At 29.2% G+C, this 22,527-nt stretch overlaps 1 protein-coding gene across 1 annotated transcript in view; it reads right to left on the bottom strand.

Moving 5' to 3' along the window:
• LOC129976103 (protein odd-skipped-related 2-like) overlaps positions 1-22,527 on the bottom strand; it is a 172,036-nt gene that overhangs the window by 31,147 nt on the left and 118,362 nt on the right. The window contains exon 3 of the mRNA XM_056089486.1: positions 8,102-8,167. The gene's annotated coding sequence lies outside the window, so the exon portion shown is untranslated. The remainder of the gene's footprint in view (positions 1-8,101; positions 8,168-22,527) is intronic.

Genomic DNA, 22,527 nt, shown 5'->3' with positions numbered 1-22,527 from the left:
CATGCAAAAATACATTTCAATAGATTTCAAACCCTTGAGTCACGTACATGAGAGTTTTGTGCTTCGTTAGCATAGCAAAAAAGCTGAACATTCATTTTGAATACCGAATATTCATCTTTTATTCCGACAGACGAAAATCGAAATCGAACCGAACTATGTCTAAGTCAAGGCATTTTTGCGTTTCTTCGTTTGCATATACGATAGACAGACAACGCTTTAACGGGTTTGATTCTTTGGATTCTAAAACTATGCATTGAATTTCATCCACCATTACGTAGTTGTCTCACTTACATGTACTCAGACAGCCAGACTTCATGCGAATGGATTTCATTTAAAATTTGATAGATAATTATAAATTAGGTGTAAAAATTATGTGCCAAATTTCATTTATTTAGCTTAATGCGTTTTGGAGTTACAATGTTCACAAATCGACAGACATAGTGACAACCAACGGGGGTGGTCTCCCTAAAACTTTCCCGTATACTCTGTAATAAGTGTCTTATTCTCCTTTCCCAATATTAAATTGCCGACTTTTGGTAAGGCAGTAAATACCATCAGTGCTCAGATTTTTATTTTTAAAGATTTATTTTACATTTATAATAACAGTGTGTTTCGTAATATAATGGCAAAAAACTTTATTTGGGTATTATTAACCACATACTATTGGCGAAGAATAAATACCAACGAGTCAATTATCATCCGATATTTGGCGCTATTTTTTTGGCGTATAATTCCTGGGATGTGGTTAATACACAAGTATCACTAAAACAAATATATATTTTGGATGTCTTTTTTTTCAACCAATTAAAAACAGAATTTGGCATATAACTAAAATTGTAGTCAAGAAGTCTTAACCAAATTTTATTTATTTAAGTGGTTGCTTTTTTAAATTAATACGTTTATATGCATGCAAAAATTCAAACTGATGTGCAGTCACTCCCTTCATGGATTTGGTACCAAATTTGAGACATATCTACATTTTAGATACTTTACCTGGCTACCATATTTATATAGTTCTAAACGTTTCATGCCGGTTTCCTGGCATAGGATTAGCGAATCTTCCCCATGATCTGGGCGTCCTGGGTTCGAGTCCCGGTTTGGCCATGACTGTTCTTCCGTTGTTCTATCTGTGAGATGTGTGAATGTGCCCTCCTGCAAAAAGGGGGTTGTGCAAGCGAATGAGTGATGCATTAGTTGTCAAGTCGTACTCTTGACCCTAATTGGCGCTACTATAAAAACAGGAGACGCTCCACCACCGGCGTAAAATCACTGTCTTCGTAACAGCGGGCTTGTCCGTGGCAAGTGCCATAAGAAACAACAACAAACGTTTTATAATTATTTTTTTAATTGTATTCGATCAGCCTGACAGACTTCTTGTGATATGATTTTAATTCAAAATTTGAGAGTACTCTACAAATTTGGCGTAAAGACATATGCCAAATTTCATTTGTTTCACAATACACTTACTTCACAAATACACATACTTCACAAATACACTTAATTCCAATAATGTGCTTTATGGATTGTAATTTAATTTTCCCCCCATTCCCCCTTTTATTGAGTTTTTCCGACTTTTTATTGAGGTAAAGCGTAAAAATCCGTTAAATTGTAGAGTTTGATTTTTTTTTTTTTTTTTTGTCTACTGTACTATTTTCTTATTGTATATGTTGTATACGAGTGAATAATATTTAATGATTAGGATGAACCTATTGATCCTTGCACAATTTTTTTTAAATGATGAAATTAAATTGCTACTTACTTATCTTTTTCCACATTGATTTTCGAGTGATTCACTTTTTTACGACAGCAACTACTGAAACCCCAACTTTGCATTAAAAAGAAATTGCAAACGGAAGCAAAATTCTCAGATTTTTTGTTTTCTGTATAGTATTCTGTGTCGGCCTGAGATGAGGTCGATATATCTCATAGTACCAAAGCATACAGTTTTCAAAACCACTGGCATATAAAAAATTCGAGATTTATTTTTATGAATAAGTACATCATTTTGACTCTTATATTTATATTCATAATGTATTAAATATAAAAGGAGATTTTTTTTGTATATTTTATTGGAACTTAAATCGCTGTATTACTCATTTTAATCTGTTATGTTTTTGATTGATTTAATTGGCATAGGAACCGACATTTATAAAATATTAAAATGTTTACCATTACTAAATAGGTCAGACGTTGGTAAATCGAGTAATTTTAAAAGAATGAATTTGGAAATATTCTATTCATATGCCATGAGGATTTAAAAAAAAAACATAAATCCAAAATTTTGCATAAAAAGGTAATTTTGACGTATTGGCTAAAATAATGAGCACAAAAAGAATCGGGAAAAATCTCTTAAAATTGCAACTTCTAACAATTTTAGAAGCGACAGCATATATGGATCACTTTTTTTTAGTTTCATTATTTTTTATTTCTTCTATATTCATTTTGTATCAGGTTATTAATATTTTCTGCTAAAAAGATAAAGATTTCTGAAATTAGGATTCCGTTCTCATAAGAGATTAAGCAATTTTAGCTAATACCGCTTTTCACTGATATTTAAAGATTACCAATTAAAATAGTAATCATTAAGTATTACTATTGAAATAATTGTTATTAAAATTATTTCCTTAAAATCAGCTATCTATCGAATTAAATTAATATTTATAATAGTGGCTTCATCCGCACGTTTATAAATGTTTGTAAATTTAATGATGGGTAAAAAAAAAAAAAAAAATTCTTTCCTGTTATATATTTCTAAAGAATTTTGGGCATGAAGCTTTTCAACAAAAATATAATTCCTGTTTAAAATTGCGTAAATGTATGTCATGGTTTTGATTTTTTTGAAATATACATTGAAATTTCTAAGAAACCTGAGGAAGTGGTCTCCCAACAATTTTTTCGTGCATTCGCTAATAAATATGATTTCTTTTCCCACATATTTGCTTGAAAATACCAAATTTGATACTTTCTCAAACTTCTAGGTCAATTTTTTTTTAGTTATTGTGTTATCAGACAAAAACAAAATGTTTTTTTTTCATTCAAAATCTTGAATTCGAATTTGTTGACAATGCCAATACTTTCACTTTGTGCATTTTGCGTAAAAGAAAATAAAAAGGGAAAAGCAAGCACGATTTGAGCTTGATATATTGAATACAGATTAAGACACATATACCTGTTAAGTAAATCACAATTTATTTACACATATATTTCCTATACCCAGCATTAACTATAATGTTCTCATTTTCTGTAGTCATAATTTCTTTCTAATTATGGAAATTTTATATATTTTGACACTTTAAAAATTGTTATTGATATAGAAAAAATTGGCAGTTAAAATTTTTTTTATAACGACATATAAAATATTTTGTGCCATGATATGCAGCGACAAGTCATTTTCTTATAACTATATAACGTTTTACCATATTTTCCACTTCAGGTATGTTACTACGTTGGACAAAGTTTTTGAAAATCGTTCGAAAATAGTTATATTTTTAAATATTGAAATATCCAAAAATAAATATGAAATCAAAATTTACCACTTAAATGGCAAAAGGTTTTTTTAAAAATTGGAATAATGGACTAAAAAGGCTTTTTAGCTAGAAAAAGAAACATAAAGCAAAAATCATCAAATTTAGAGGTTTATCAAATGATTTAAAAAAAAATGTTGTAGATAATTTACGAAATATACTATTTAATTTCTGAACTAAACAGATAAAACCATTCCTTAAGTATTGGATTCTATTCACAAATAACACAAAATTTTCATTTTTTTTTCCATATTGAGAAGCATTGAAACTACAACAAAATATTTTTACATCAACAGATCGCTTATTCTCTAGTTTAGGAACTGCAACGCATACTGAGAAATTATTATATCAAATTTGGTTAAAAAATATGCATTAGATTTTAATTCATTAAATATTTTGTAAGAAAATTCTACCAGATTCTAAATTTGAGAAAATAACATCTAAAGATGTAAAACAACATTAAAAATGTATGGAAATACAAATATAAAAATCAGCGTAACTTCTCCAAAAAATAGACGTGGAAACCAAATTCTAACGGTAGGTTTTATTTTTTTAGAAGAAACCAGCTCAAAGATTAAGAATATTCAATTAAAAAAAATTATAATTTCGCAGAAAATCGACTTTTCAACTTAGTCACCTACCGTAATTTAAGTTACGAAAATAATTTTTAATTAAGTTACGAAAATAATTTTTAATTAAGTTACGAAAATAATCATGTTTTTTAAATTCTAAAATGTGATTGTTAAAACTTTCAACAAAATTTTAAGAATGAAGAAAGGTCGTAAAAAGGAAAGGATTAAAAAAATTTTGTAATTGCCCTCAGTCCGCCCCCCCCCCCTGCTACCTGAGAATTTCGATTAAACTGGGATATTTTCGACAGCCCAAATCATTAAAATCTGAGCTGTAAACTGGAAAAAATTATTTATATCGTAAATAATTTTATATCGTTATTTATATCGTTATATACCTATATCGTTATTTATATATATATAGTAAAATTTAGTATATACAGAAATAAAGAGTTGTTTTCATCGTAAATCAGAATAAAAATAATTGTTTAATAAAGTGTTTTTTATTTTCTCTAATACGAAATATATATATATCGTAATCACCCAAAAAAAATTCGAACTCGTGATTTTGAAGAATCTTTATGTCTTAGGCCTTCTTGAGTTCGAAAATAACCTTTTTGGTACTATGTTTGTAGGTTTGTGAACACGATAACTCAAAAAAGCTTTACGCTAGATAGATGAAATTATGTATAAATATTAATAGCTGAATTTGTAGATTTTTATGGAGTTTCGAATGAAATTCTTTCACAGGATCTCTGTCTGTCTGGCTGTTCGATTAGAAATAAACTCGATGATTCCAAAGAGTGATGAAATTTGGTACACATGTATAGCATCTGTGCTATAGATTGGTTTCAAATTTTGAATCAAATCTGTCAAAAAGTTGTCCATTGTCGGTCTATATTTTTGCATGCAATAACTCATAAATTGAATGGCTTAAAGCAATCGAATTCGATGTGTTATTTTGTGACTACAGTTTCGTGCGAAATTTTGGTTTCATTCGGTAGGCGAAAAATTCACGCAAAATAAGTATTAGTACAATAAGTATTATAAGTAAAATAAATATTTTAAGTAAAATAAGTATTAGCACAATAACTATTATAAGTAAAATAAGTATTAGTACAATAAGTATTATAAGTAAAATAAATATTTTAAGTAAAATAAGTATTAGCACAATAACTATTATAAGTAAAATAAGTATTAGTACAATAAGTATTATAAGTAAAATAAATATTTTAAGTAAAATAAGTATTAGCACAATAAGTATTATAAGTAAAATAAGTATTAGTACAATAAGTATTATAAGTAAAATAAGTATTATAAGTAAAATAAGTATTAGTAGAATAAATATTATAAGTAAAATAAATATTAGTACAATAAATTCAGTAAAACTGTTAGATTCACGCTAAAGATACTAAATATTGTTCAGTAATACCATACAAGTCATTTGCGATTTTGCCCAAGGTCATATTTTATGCAAGGGTAAGGGAAAAGAATAAAGAATTGGAGAATATGCAAGAAAGTTTTGAGGAAAATACTCCCTCCGTTTCTATCAGCAAATCATATATATATATATATATATATATATATATATATATATATATATATATATATATATATATATATATATATATATATATATATATCGTGTATTCAATTTTCTTCAAATTCATAACCTCAAATAGTTACGCTAAGAAGGAATTTTGAATAAAATCATTCCAAAAAAACATAATATATTAGTATAAGTTCAATAATTATACTGAATATTCCTATATAAAATAAACCAGGGAGGGGGTTCCCCAAAATTTCTCGCATTCCTTCTAATATACTTGTCATGCCAGAGAACGCCTTACATTTCACTGGCGTACTATAGTTACAAAATATAGCATCTTTACTTCATCTATTATGTCTCCTTGGCGAGTTATTTGGCGATTAACCCCTGGCATGCAAATTAATAGCATCCAAAAATCAAATTTGTGTTTTAGACTGGTTTTTCTCAGCTCATTGAAACCAAATTTTTGACACAAAACTGTATTTGTAGTCACAGAAATCCTATACCAAACTTGATATATTTAAGTCTTGGCGTTTTTGAGCTATCGTGTTGAAATTCTTCTGAAAATACGAGCAGACAGATTGTCAACCTGTGGTTGGATTTAATTCGAAATTCGACAGCATCTACACTATAGATGTCAAATCTGTGTACCGAGTTTTAGCTATCTATATCTCCTTGCTCTGTAATTATAGTGTTAACTTATATACGAAAATCCGGACAGACGGACTTCCTCATTTTACTCAAAATGTGATAGAAATTAGAACATTTGTTGTTAATACCGTATACGAAATTTCAAACGTTTAGCTCAAAGTGGTTTTGAGTTATATTTGTCACAGACAGAAAGACAGATATTTTCTAAAAATGTGTTTTTCGAATTCAGGAACGTCTATAGCGTAGAGATTCGTTGAAATCTCGTGTTCGAATTCTTTGCCGATTATTATACTTCTTCTATATTGTGTATATGAGATACTAAAAATTTGACAAATATAAAATGTCACGCAATTCGAAACCGTATATAAATATATAATTTTTCTTTTTTTGTAAAGTTTCTTGAAAATATACTATAAAGCAAAGTAAATAAATTTAATAAAAGCATAAATCTTTCAAATATTATTCTATTTATATATTGGCGAAAATTTTCATGCAATAAAAGAATTTGATCTACACGTATACTAAAATTTAAAAAAAATCAAACTAATATAATTTTAAAAAAAGCTTAAAATTTGTCTCTTTCTGCTCTAAGAGCTCATGTTAATCATATTTAAAAAAATAAATTATCATTTTTCAACTTTTTAAGCTTTGCATTTCTTTAATCAGTATGTCCTATTTTATACGGCTGAAATGGAAAAATTAATTTTTTCTTTGAAGATATAAACTGTCCCAATTTTCTTAGTACTTAGTCAAAAGTTGACTACCGCAGTTTTCAAACGGTACAATCCTAAACCGCCATCAAAGAAACTCAACTGCTTTTCGCTTCTTGAGTTTTCTGTCAGTAATTTCAGATAACCTTTGCCCTTACATAGCATTCACCATAATCATTTGTTTAACAGTTCTGTTAGATTAAACGGTCGCTTACAAGTGCGTAACAACTTCGAATTCGGTTTTATGCGGGTGCTTGCATATATATCTGTGAGCTTAAACGGTCGTTTGTCGAACAATTTAATCTGTTGAAGTGGATGTTTAACAACACTATAATTTCATCTGGTCTAATCAGTACTTATCTTAAACGGTGTTCACTTTTAGTGAAAGTAAACGGAAATACGAATATGTTAAAAATGCGATTTAACCATCGATTTAAAAGCTTTTCGTAAAGAGTTTTATGTTAGGATATTTATTTTCAATAATATTTTACTTTAAAAATTTATTTTCCACACAAAGTGCCTTATCATCGAAAAATTCCATTTTGAGGAGCTTATGGAATGATATAGAATATAATAAGCTTATGGTATATAATAAGCTCAACAATGCTTATGTTACATAAGTAATATAAGCATAAAGTACTATAAATTATTACTTATAAGTTTAAAGCTTGCAAATGTGCAAGCTTTAAAACTCCCGAAAGCTGGAAAAAATATTCTTGGCATTATTTCTGTCTGTCTGTCGGTCTATGAGTAAGAAAGTTCAATAATGCAGCGAGGTACATTATGCAATTTAGTTTGTATTTGTACACAGTTTTGAATTTTTTTTCGAAATTCGGAGGAATCTAAGACGACAAGATTAATCAAGGTATAAAATGTTAAAACTTTTGACTATCGAAATAATTTAATTGTAACTTGTATGCGACAAAAAGATTTCTGAAAATAATTACACTTTTTTATCAATTAAAAGAGAAAAGTAAAAAAAAAAAATCCGTATTTACAAGGAGTTTATATATTACTGTAAGAAACTCAGAATAAATTTGTTTTTTGGCACTACAAAATTGAAAATAGAAAAAATATCTAAACAATCACAGCACTTACTTCATTGGTTTCCATGCTCTTGTTTTTAAAATCTTCTGCTTCGCCATTATTCAGTTTTTCATAATACTAAAAATAAAAGATAAATAGTTAGCATAAATTACTGTAGTTTACGAATAGTAAAAAAATTAATAAATGAATAAAGCGAGATTATATAATTTTTGATTTCTTTGAATATCCGCTTTCGACAATCAACTTTTGACCTAACATAATAGTAAGTTAATTTTAAACATTTTGTGGAAACTGCTTATATTTTTTAAATATATTTACGATTCTTTGACTATAACTACCTATTTTTATAGTTCATAATATGCATAAAAAATATTCAACGATTTTGTTGATTTTTGAACCAGAAATACTTTTTCAAAATTTATTGTTTGTTACAATTTCCTTCTTATATAGGGTAAGTTGTAACAAACGTGTTGCAAATAATAACAATAACCTTACCAATATTTAAAATTATTTTTCGTGACTATTCGTTTCTGATAAGTACATAAGATAAGGCGTAATTATTAAAGGTAATAAATAATACTAAGTGACTACAATACAATTAATTAAACAATAAATTAAAATTAAAATCGTTTCGGCAATCAGAAAAAAAGTCAGTCTGCATCAGTGTTGCAGTCAGAGAAAGCAAATAATAGACTGCTTCGTATCGGAAAATGTCGCATTTTGCAAACTAAGCATCGTGACCATTCTTCTTGACCAGAAGTCTAAATCCACCATGGTGGCTTGGTGGATTAACACACTTTCTTCATCAAGTGGGCCTTGTTGGCGTGGTGGATTATGTCTTGATTTCGAGGTTTGGTTTCATCAAAGAACCACCATGTATGTGGCACTTTTCTCATGATCTGACCATTACTCAAATCAAAATAACTCCAATGGACGTTAATGCTGTATACATTGATATAATGTCGGAATTGTTATATGTGTAGCAGTTCCTGAACAGGTGACTCGAACCTGAATGTCAATATCCATTTTACCATTCTGGGTCTCCGGATATTTTGCTGATCTAATTTAGAATCTTTTGCTAGCAACTCTGCTAGATCTTTAAATAACAACGCTTTTGAACGATTCATATTAAATGTTTGAATATAAGCTTCTTAAACCTGAATTATTCAATTTAACCAGTGGAAGTAGTCACCTCAAAACTTTCTCTATAATAAACTTGGCGTGACAGAGATCGCCTTACATGGCCTTAGAATACAGTAATTAAAAAAATATTTTTTGGCGTGAATTTAGCATTTTTACTGAATATATCGTGCAATCCTTGGCGGGTTCTTTGTCAGAAAATTCTTCACATGCCATTAGCGTATAACAGTTACTTCTACGAAATATTAACTTTTGGCGTGAATTTTGCATTTTTACTGAATCTATCGTGTCATCCTTGGCGAGTTATTTGGCGGTTAAGTCCTAGCATGCGGTTGATAGTATCCGAAAACCGAATTTGTGTTTAAGACACGCATTTCCCAACCGATTGAAACAAAAATTTGACACAAAATCGCTCTTGTAGTCCGAAAATCCCATACCAAATTCGATATATCTAACTCATTGCGTTTTTGATTTTCTCAGTTATTGTGATTACTTGTTTCTGAAAGTACAGATGGACAGACAGTCAAACCATGATTGGATTTCCCTCAAAATTTGACAAGCGTCTACACTATAGCATTTTAAATCTGTGTAGCGAATTTTAATACTTAACGCTCTCCGTTTCGGTGTTACATTACATTCTGACAGATAGACAAACTTCTTTTGAGCAGATTTTCGGATTGCTAAAATTTGACAAAAATCTACAAATTTCGTATAGAAGCCGTATACCAAATTTCATCCGTCTGGATCTAATCGTTTTTGAGTTATCTTTGTTACCGACAGACAGACAGCTCAAAATTTTATAAGAGTCCATGCTAAGGAGGTTAAATAGGTGCACTGAATTTTATCGATTAAGAGGCTTTGGTTTGATAGTTATCGGGTTTTCTGATATTCGAATTGCCGAACAGACGGACTTAACTCTGAACAGATTTAATTCAAAATTTGATAGAAATCTGCAAATGTGGTGTAAAGGCAGTATACCGAATTTCATCCGTTTAGATAAATAATCTTTGCCACAGACAGTAAGACGGACATTTTCCAAAAATGTCCGTCAGCGTGGTCTAAAATGTGGAGATTTGTCAAAATCTGGATTTCGAAGCCTTTGTCGATTCTAAACTTTTCTATACTTTGTACACGTGAAAGTAAAAAGGTTCTGATTAAGGGGTAAAATTTATTCCTAATCATGGTTTTAAGTCAACAAAGTCATGTGATCGCTATTTAGATGCATAATATATATATGGTTAATGATTAAACTTGAACCGTTAAATAAGTTGTAAATTTGTTTGAGTTTTATATGAAGAAAATAATGGCGAACATATTGTTATGAGTTCATATAATGGGATGTGAAACAGAGATTGTATTAAGCATGAACTTGAGACAATAGACATAATTATACATTAGGAATTTAAATAGAATTCAAAATGTTCAGATCTTTTCAATGCGTTTATTAATTTTAGATGGTGTGTCATATTCCTTTACTTAAATTGTTGACAAGCAGCCGTTTACAGGGATACCGTTTTCGATTTTACATTCTAATGCAGAAATGATTCGTTGCTGTGCGTTTCGCTTAGGGTTAAAGTTTCTAAACGACTTTACTGAACACTGTAAATTTTATAGAATTCGATTACAGAAGGCAATAAGTCGCAGAAAATACAAAATAAGATAGATGATTTTTTTTTTTTGCTTTTAATTTTTACAGCAGTAATTTTAAGAACGACAATGGAGCTTCCAAGATAAATCCGTTACCTTTAAATCTACCCAAAATAAAACAACATATAATATCACCGATCTTCCGAATTAGCATGTGAAAAAATCTCTTCTAGAAAAAAGCCATACTTGTAAATATTTCGGAAACATTTCAATTATTAAAGCAGAATTATCCCATAGAAATCGTGACCGTGTCTCGCAGCTTAGCGAAAATTACCGGCCAGGCGCCCAGACGAGATCCCATTTCGCCCAATCTTCGCTGAACCACAAGAGGAAAGTAAACCACCACATCGGACTTTAAAAGACCCCTCAATTATAGCTCTCGGTACGGCGCCTAGAGGAGCCCTATTAAATGGACCTAAATATTCCGTACTCCGGACTTAGTGTTCGACGTTTAGCTAATATAGGGCTAGAGGAGCATATTGTAACCTTCAACTACGTGCACGATGTCCTCTGGAATGTCCACTGTGATCTGCAGATGTGTAATTTTCCAATTCCGGATGTTATTATTATCGGAATTGTATCTGCGCATGTATTAGGCAGAATCACATTTTTGTGTGTTGAGAATTGATCAACTCCCTTTTTTATAATTTCCCAATAAGAGAATAATAGAAGTAAAAGCAACCGGTGTTTCAATTTGTGATAATTACAGTACATTCCCGATTATCCGCGGAATTGGGTGGCGCGGCTGCCACGGATAATCCGAAAAAAGCTAAAAACGGGTATGGCAAAAGAGACAACAGTCATTCCAACTTTGAAAAATCGTTTTGTGTAAAATAAAATGTAAAATAAACAGCAGGAAATGTTTAACTAACGCTTAATATTTTAGTGTATCACTCAAAACTAACCTAAAATGCATTTTGTTAATGAAAACAGAAAAGTGCTTTGGACTTACGAGAGGCGTCAAGGATACACAGAAAAATGAATACATATGTACTGTTTTAATATTGTAATGTATTATGTAATTACAAAAGCATAACTGTAAAACTACACCTTTTTGAAGAAATCAGTCATTTGAGTTTGCTTCTTGCTTTGGAAGCATTTTCTCTTTGTTGGAAGCAAAAAAAAAAAAAAAAAAACTTAGTGCGGCAGGTGCGGATAATCGGGAGTCTACTGTACGTTAAGATGTGACTGAAGGGGACAGTGGACTTTGACAAAAGCAAAAATGGACCAAAATGTGCAATTTAATTTTTATCGTTTCAAAATTATACGCTTATATTTCACTCAAATAGTGTTGCAAAATTCATTGTTCGGTAAAATAAATATTTGAACGGTTAAAAGGGAAGAAAGTACATCTTAATAACTATTCTCAATGATATGGTAATTATATTTTAATATCTTTGAAATGTTCCAAGTGTCTTAATTTGTGAAGAAATTAAATGAAATTGATAATAATGATTTCGGTCAAACATTAAAAGAAAATCGGGTATGCATTTTATGTTTCGAGTTTATTTTTAGCTAGTTAAAAGTCAATTATTTTTAAAAACATAAAATTCCTAAGAAAATTCAGAAAGTGTTCATAAAAATATTTCTAAAAAATTAGCATTTAATTGGAATTACAAAATCATGTGTAGTTTTGTTCCAAATAATTTAATATTAAATAATAAGAAAAAAATAATACAAAAAACAAAAAATTAAATCCACTGAAATGTTTTAAAATTTTAAAAAATTATATATTTTAAAAATATTTTTAAAAATAATATATTTTGTTTAAAAAAATTTTAAAGAAATTTGATGTATTTATATTTTAATACATATACATAAAAAATTTCATAGCCCTGACTGAATAATTCCTAAAAGTGTCTAATATAGTCCACTGTCCCCTTAACTATTGAAAAAAAAATTGCAAAGTTTTATTTCGAATATTTTTAAAGCAAACTTCTTCTCTCTCTATAAAGATTGTTTGTTTATAGATCTTTTAAACAAGTGTACAGTTTTTGTCCTATCTTGATGAAATTCGGATCAGATTTACTTTATGACAAGAGAAAGATTGTTTTTCAATAATGTTTTAAAATTTAATTTGATACACAGTTTATAACAATATTTTCACTAAGGCAAAATTCAAATCTTGCTAATGTTGAAATTATATATATACTAGCCGCCTTTGGCGACCAGCCGGTTCGCCAATCTTAATGTTCGTTAAAATTTTAATAATTAAATATTTTATGCAATTCCAACTTTAATAGATTCTTCAGCAAAATATTTTAAAACTTCACATTTTGATAGTCATATAATTCATTCATAATATTATAAAGGCCTTCAGTCATAACGTGATATGTATCTCTCTAATTTTCTGTTACCCCTCGTAGAATTTATGCTTTAAATTAAAGTGTAAATGATTAATCTGCAATTAATATAATAATATTTTTTACTGAAACAAAGCATTTTTTTTAATAATATGATTACTGATAATAGAGTCACTGAGCGTTTAAACTTTATGGGCACTAAAGAATATCTTTCTTAATTTATGTAATATCTCAAGAATTTGTCAACAAAATTTCTCAGATTCATCATGAACAGATCGATTCATTAACAATGTTTAATTTTAAATGCATCAAACACTAAGAAAATAAAATGAATCATTTAAAATAATCGGTCTAAAACAGGTTTAAAAAAAGTACTTAAAAAACGATGGACTTAAAACTATAAGCATATACAAAAAATATATATAACTAACATAAATACAATTTAATAACAAAAGCATGCAACTAACCTAAAAATAATTTAAATCATTGAAAACAGGTTAAAAAAATCTACTTAAAAAACGGTGTACTTAAAACTATAAGCATATACAAAAAATATATAACTAACATAAATACAATTTACTTACAAAAGCATGCAACTAACCTAAAAATAATTTAAATCATACGTTGATATTGGTTGTCATGACAACAATCAGAACAATGCGCATGCGTGAAGTTTCTTCGCCAGTTAGGTAACGCAAATGCGTGAATTTTTCTACGCCAGTTGGGGTAACGCTATGCAGATTATACATTTTTAATTACCTTTATTCTGTGTTATTTTAATTCAAAAGTACTTCAGAATGAATCTGAAATATGGATTAATTGACAATGTTTAATTTTAAATGCATCAAACATTAAGAAAATAAACAGAATCGTTTGAAATAATCCGCCGAAAAATATTAACCCTAGCCTCATTACTGTTGGGAGAAAAAGCCTTACTCATTTGGAGGTGGGGAAAATGGAAGATTATTTTGGCGGAAAAGTTGGCGGTGGGGAAAATGGAAGATTTTTTTGGCGGGAAAGTTAGTTTTTAATTAATAATTAAAATTTCAAAAAAAGGTACCCCAGGTGCACATTCCCGACTTCTAAGGTATACATGTACCAAATTTGATAGCTGTATGTCAAATGACCTGGCCTGTAGAGCGCCAACATACACACACACACACATTGAGCTTTATTATATATATATATATATATATATATATATATATATATATATATATATATATATATATATATATATATATATATATATATTTGATTTCTTTGGAACAACAATATATAGGAATTTAGCAGCAAATCTGATAAATGAATTAAATTATGTTTTTATTTCGCAGAATGTACATTTTTTTAAAATTTGCATATGCAGTAATTTGATGTAGATTAATTATGTTTAATTCGTATAAATTTAGTCATCAAATAATGCTGAGAAGTTTTAAACAAATACACTCTATATCAATAGCTTAAAGCCGCTAAAATTAATATTTTGAAAGAACAAGATAGTTGCCAAAGGCGGCTAGTTTCAGATTTTGATGGAATCTGTAAAAGGAACAATTTTAGTCTAAAATTAAGAAAAAAAAATATTATTGAGTAACTATTAGAATAAAATATATGTTGGTTTTTAATATAATAGTATCTTTTTATAGAAACAAGTTCCTCCAATAAATTAAATTATTTTAAAAATGCATTTCAGGATAATACAAATATTAAAAAAAAATTTAAAGTTTTTGATAGTTCTCTAAAAAGAATTTTTTTAAAAATGTAAACGAGTAAAATACTTTAACAGTTTAACTACATTCATAATATGTTTTAAATTTTTAATAAATTTTTATTTTGATGTTGATTATGAATTCATTTTATTATTGTTTGGTTTTCAGTGTTTCATGTTTCCTATTTCATTTTTATAAAGTAAATATTTTCTTATTTTTTAGCACTTTAATAAAAGCATGATTTTAAAATGACTTTTCATTTTAATTTTTTTCTGCTTTTAACTAATAATTATTTTAAATATTATAGAATGTTGTGAAACGTTTCTTCTCTCAAATTCACTACAATGCGACTCCACTGTTATGGAATTAAATTTAATTAAAATAAATAAATTTATTTATATATTTTAAAAATTTTAAAGGAAAGGGCTATTTATCGTAAGGAATATATATTTGAGGAAAATTTTAGCAATCAGTCACTTCACATACTGAATGAAAAATTAATTTCTATATACCATTTTTACAAAAGATAAAAAAAAGCATATAAAATGTTATATTTTCTCATGAAAATTATTTTAAGGAATTATTTCGGTTGACAGTACAGGAGAAATCATAACTTTAATATATATAAATTTAGATAACATCATTATTTTTTTTAAAAATTGATGTATTTGAAAATAATTTGGTTTTAAATATTAATATAGAATGTGATAAAATTCTACGTTTAAAATAATTTTTTAACGACTATACGTAAAAATACATATGCATCATTCAATGGTGCATGGGTCATTCTTAATTTTTATTACACTGATAATTTTAATTTTTAGTGATTATATGGATTTGTTTTTTTAATATTAGAACTACCAATTTACTCTTGCATAAAATTGTCCACCTCGTACCAAGTCGGAACCCCATGAGTACTCATATCACACACGAGAGTTTTTTTGTTTGATAATATAGTAAAAAAAACCAAATATGACTTACAGGAGGCTTTTTTTCGACTATTTGAAACTAAAATTTGACAAAGAATTTCAGTTTTAGTGACACTATCGTATGCTAAATTTCATTAATCTCAATTTTGCTTTTTACAATTATTGGTTCAATGCATGCGGAAGTACAAAGCGACAGACGGTCATTCCTTTGACAGATTTAGTTCAAAATTTGACATATATATCTGCATTTCAGATTTTAAAATTGTTTACTAAATTTCATGTATTTTTTAATATTTCTGTATAATTACGTTTATAAGCGCGCGAAAGTACAGACGCGCAGACGGTTAGCATTTTGATGGATTAAATTCAAAATTTGATATATTTTGATTTGATACATACAAAATTTTATTTTTATATTTAGAATGCCAAAGCTGCTTATAAAATTTCTTTCATCTAAATGGTTTCTTTTTTTGTATTCACACGAAAATACATAGATACTCTTGAAAAATTTAATTCTACTCTTAGTAGTCTTGAAAACTCTTTGTAATCTTCGAAAAATTTGGTTCAAAATTTGATTCTATATTTTAGACGGCAAATCTGTGTACAAAATAGTATCTATCTAGCTTTTTACTTTTTGTAGTTACTGTATTCATTGAAATTCGGATATCCAATCAGGATTTCTTTTTGGGAATAGCCTCATTCAAAATTTGATATAAAAACTGCATACAAATTTCATTCAACTAGCTCCAAATTCTTTTGAGCTAGCGTATCGCGTTCACGGAAAGATTATGTGAAAAATTTTATTTGTACATTTAAAATGTTAAGTCTGCGCATCAAATTTCATAGCTAAATCGTTTTATATATATATATATATATATATATATATATATATATATATATATATATATATATATATATATATATATATATATATATTCACGTGAAAATACAAATGGATACATGGTTAACTCTTTGAAAAATTTGGTTCAAAATTTGATTCAATTTTTTAGACAGCAAATATGTGTACAAAATTGTATCCATCTATCTTTTTACTAAAATTCGGATATCCAATCAGGATTTCTTTTTGGGAATAGCCTCATTCAAAATTTGATATAAAAACTGCATACAAATTTCATTCAACTAGCTCCAAATTCTTTTGAGCTAGCGTATCGCGTTCACGGAAAGATTATGTGAAAAATTTTATTTGTACATTTAAAATGTTAAGTCTGCGCATCAAATTTCATAGCTAAATCGTTTTATATATATATATATATATATATATATATATATATATATATATATATATATATATATATATATATATATATATATATATATATATATATATATATATATATATATATATATATATATATATATATATATTCACGTGAAAATACAAATGGATACATGGTTAACTCTTTGAAAAATTTGGTTCAAAATTTGATTCAATTTTTTAGACAGCAAATATGTGTACAAAATTGTATCCATCTATCTTTTTACTAAAATTCGGATATCCAATCAGGATTTCTTTTTGGGAATAGCCTCATTCAAAATTTGATATAAAAACTGCATACAAATTTCATTCAACTAGCTCCAAATTCTTTTGAGCTAGCGTATCGCGTTCACGGAAAGATTATGTGAAAAATTTTATTTGTACATTTAAAATGTTAAGTCTGCGCATCAAATTTCATAGCTAAATCGTTTTATATATATATATATATATATATATATATATATATATATATATATATATATATATATATATATATATATATATATATATATATATATATATATATATATATATTCACGTGAAAATACAAATGGATACATGGTTAACTCTTTGAAAAATTTGGTTCAAAATTTGATTCAATTTTTTAGACAGCAAATATGTGTACAAAATTGTATCCATCTATCTTTTTACTAAAATTCGGATATCCAATCAGACACTCTTTTTGTGAATAGCCTCATTTAAAATTTGATATAAAGACCGCATACAAATCCCATTCATCTAGCTCAAAGTTCTTTTGAATTATCATGTTCAAAGAAAGACAGGCAAATATAATTCCAAAAACTTGTTTTTCGGGTTCAGAAAGATCCGAAGCATCGGTGGCCTGGTGGTAAGGCCTCGAATTCAGAACCGGATGATTTCAGGTTTCAAAACCCGGTTCCACCGAAAATCCCTCGTGTAAGCGAGTCTGGTACGCATTAAATCCATCGGGGTCGAGCGTCCTCAAGCTGGGTTGGAGTGAGAGGTGCTAACTCAGGTGTCGCCCTCCTCATCCGACTGCGGTTCAAAATTGTGAGGTCCGCCCCAAATTAGCCCTTGTGTTGCTTTAAAACAGGACGTAAATATAACTGAGCTGAACAGGAAGATATAGAGCGTTGAGATAAAGCGCCAAAAAACGAATTTTCGAATTCGCTTGATACAGAATACTTTCGAATAACACTTATTTTAAGAACACTTCATATAAAAGAAAGCAAAAAACCTTGAGAGAAGCAAGTACCATGCACATCAAGAATGATTCTTCTGGTTAATTTATTGATGCATCAGATTTAAATTTTGTTTAATTATATTAAAATACCATTCTGAAATAAAATGGTCTGTTTTGGAATTTACCTCACATAGTGAGACCGTTGTCAGACGACGAGGACATGAACTCCTTTCCAAACATCCATACCATAACAGCTAATAAACAAATGATTTTCGACGGCGTATTTTATGCTCACTAGAATTAAAGCGAACTAACGGTAGAATCTATTTTCAAATTTCTATTTTCTATACTGAGACTTTTTAACTTGCCCATGACCAGGGATTCTAAAGCAATCAAATCTTGAGATCACTTTCTCTTCCCAAACTTTCGCAACCAAATAATTTTTAGTCGATTTAAGTTTCCTTTGCCATTTTAAATTTCTTTAGTCGATTTATATTTCTACTTTAAAGTAATTATGCTTATTATTTTGCATAAGTACTTATATAACTTAATCTACTTGCAACACATTTAAAAATAATCTGAATTATTATGACAACTGAAGTGGAAAAACGCTTAGTTGCAGATCATTTTCTAAAAAGTCTGTTTCAGTATACCGTGCATCAATAAAAACATACGATTGATATTTTAAATTTTTTAAATATTAAAAAAGTAACAAATTTTTTTAGTGCAATCGAAATAACATTTAATTGAAGGATTTTTTTCGAATTACAAATAGATTAAAAATATTGCCAAAAAATATTATAAATTTAATTAAAACAATACTTAATTTTAATTTAAATAATTTCAATTGCATGGCCTTTACAATTAAAAGAAAGCATAAAATAACTTTCAAATTGCCTTCCCCGGGTCCTCCCCCCCAAAAAAAAATCTCGAGGGCCTGATGTCTCTCTAAATGGGGTCCTTAAGCCTATTTTCCTTATTTAATAATCTAGTTATGCGCTAGACTATCACAGGTTTTTTGAAATTCTGGTTTGTACGCGGGCTTCGTGACATTAAAAGATGATCGTATGCCCAGGATTACTTTTTCTTGATCCAACATCAAAGTCGCATTAACCACTTAACTAAATGATAAATTCTGATTTGTTCTACTGTTTTGATTCAATTAAGATCTTAACAAGATGTTTCAAAAATCATGGGACAATCAATTTAAAGGCATGAGTTATTTAGATTGAAGGTATATCAGGAATACAGAAACAGGTATTTTTTTTTTTACTATAAAACATGGGGTACAAACGTAAAGAGCAGATACTACAAAGAGCTTTTTATCAGTGACTTAAGTAAAAGAGAGAAAAAAAATGCATCATAAAAAATGTCCAACATATTCACATACAGTATTACATAATCTTTGAATATAAATGAGACATAGTATCAATAACAAAAATTTGGATTACTTAATTTAAAAGTTCAGAGGACTTGCAGTTCAAAGAGATACATGCATCGTTACATGTTGCACTCATGCAATCCAAACAATGAGCAATTATCTATTGCAAATTTGTTTTTCATCAAAACTGTGTTGTGCGTTTTATCTGATATATTATTTTCTTTAATTTAGTTCCCCGCTTTATGTTTGGAACTTCGTATTATGTTGCAAAAATGACTTATTTCAGCCAAATCTTCATATTTTTATCGCCAAAAGTGATAGACATACTTTGATTTCTTTTTGATGTTGAGAAATATGAAATGTGCGACGATTCACCGAAATTTTAAATTCTTCTGACGATTACACTACTATTTGTATATAGAAACTGAATTTTCTTTTGCATTTCATAAAACAGGAAGTGCAAACGCAGTTGATTAGCAGAATAATCTAACAAAATTTCCATAAACTAAAACTTGAGAACAAGGTCCATCCCAAATGAATAAACAATAAAAGGTGTTTTTATAATTGACAACCCTAAGTAAATGCATTCAAAATTAGGAAACAACATTCTCATCTCTTTTAATAGATATCAAAATAATTTTTAATTCTATTTTTTAAAATGTGGATATAAATTAAGAAAGATATGAACATGATGGACAGCAAAGTCGGAAGAAAAATTAACAATTAAACCTGTGGAGTTACTGGCTTGTTCAACTCAAAGAATTATTTCTTCTACCCCGGTGAGAACTACCCATTCTACGCCAGTTTCAACCAGAATTTCTTGAGACCCCGTTTCTATCTATAGCGTCAGCGGCCTCCCATAAAAAAAAAAACCCATGCACAATTTGTAGTGTTTGATATTTTGCGTACCACAAGTAATTAGAGAACTTCAGAAGCGAGAGCGTCACTCCATTGAAGCGGGGCAAGGAATTTTGGCGGCAGAAGGCACGGTAGCGCCAACCATCCCCATTAAGCGCTACTTCGTGCCGAATATCCATTTGTCACTTGTCCATCCTCTGATGCATGCGGGCTACACAAATGACTGTCCTGGCGCGCATTTGGCCCATGGAAGCCGGTGTTTAGAGCGCTAATATTACCGGAGCCGCACTGGGTTAGGAACGTGGGAAAGAGTTTATTTGACGATGGCTATTTTCATGATTTATGTGAACTTCCTTAACAGTAGGGAGCGAGTTCTGGTTCTTCAGAAGTTTAGAGAGTTTTAATGCTGGTAATTGGCGTAAGTTTATCTTTACATGCGAAGCTATAATTCTAAACATGCTCCTGTACAGTGTATTTAAAAGAGGCTACATTTAAAATTATAGAGCTAAAAACCCATTTGAACACTGGATTGGTACTATGCAATTTGATGGCCTTGGTATTAGGTAAAGTACACCAGTTTCATCGTGGAACTTTATTTTCCAATGCTTAATTGTGAAATTCTATATCAGAATTGTTACTGCGATTTTAAGTTTGGATATATTTCAAAGAAAGTTTCTATGCAATGGCCATTGATAATATTAAAGTAGTGAACTTAATTCGTTAAGAAGAGGTCTTGCGAAAAATAAATTAAAAATTTGTTTGATTTAGTATGTTTACAGTGAATAAAGCTGACTTGGTTATTGTTGTGACAGACAATAAATAAAAGATGCAGAGAGTGTTTGAATTGTGAAAATTAAGAATGAGATTACTCATTCTTAAGAAGTTTTAAAAGTGTGAACACATATGCCAGATAAATTGCTGACCATAAATAAGCAAAGCTTGAATTTAAAATTAAATTTTAAAATCGCGCTATTCGATAATTAATTGATAAATAAACATCTCAAAATTGAAAGAGAGAGAGAGAGCGATGCGCACACATGCAACACAGACGTACAGAGAGAGAGAGAGAGCAGAATGAGATATACACACGTACAGAGAGGGAGAGACACACATACATATGTATGTTATATATACATATATACAAAGAGAGATACACACACAGAAAGGAAGATACGCACACCCACACATATATATACATACATACAAAGGGAGATACATACACAGGCAGAGATACACAGAAAGGAAGATACACACACACATATATAATTACATAGACATACTTACAAAGAGAGATACACATAGAGAAAGATACACACGCACGCACACACACACATATATATATACAAAGGGAGACACACACACAGAGATATACAGAGAGAAACACACACACATACACATGTATATACATTATATATGCATATATACAATGGGAAACGCACGCACACACGCACACGCACACATACACACATACGCACAAGCACACACATATATATACAAAGAGAAACATACACACATACACATGTATATACATTATATATACATATATACAATGGGAAACGCACGCACACACGCACACGCACACGCACACATACGCACAAACACACACATATATATACAGAGATACACACACACACATATATATGTATACAGAGATACACACACATATATATATACAGAGATGCACACACATATATATATACAGAGATACACACACATATATATATATACAGAGATACACACACACACAGAGACGCTCTCACACACACACATATATATATACAGAGATACACACACACACACACACACATATATACAGACACACACACGCACACATACATACATACATACATACATACAGAGTTTCACACACACACACAGATAGAAAGAGGAAAGAATGGAACTCCTTTCTTCTAATTAATAATTGAAACCTGCTCAGCACGATGCTAATCTTCTGCGTAGTGCTGTAAAAAACTAGATTGAGACGTGCATTAAAGTAAGGTACCCAAATTTGGTGTTTCTGATAGCTTGCCAAGATTTCTTTTTATCATTTATTCATTGTTAGTAAGCAAAATGCT

The sequence above is a fragment of the Argiope bruennichi genome, chromosome 7 (assembly GCF_947563725.1).
Source record: "Argiope bruennichi chromosome 7, qqArgBrue1.1, whole genome shotgun sequence".
NCBI lineage: Eukaryota > Metazoa > Arthropoda > Arachnida > Araneae > Araneidae > Argiope > Argiope bruennichi.
Note: the sequence above shows the minus strand (reverse complement) of the source record. Positions and strands in the feature narration are given on the sequence as shown.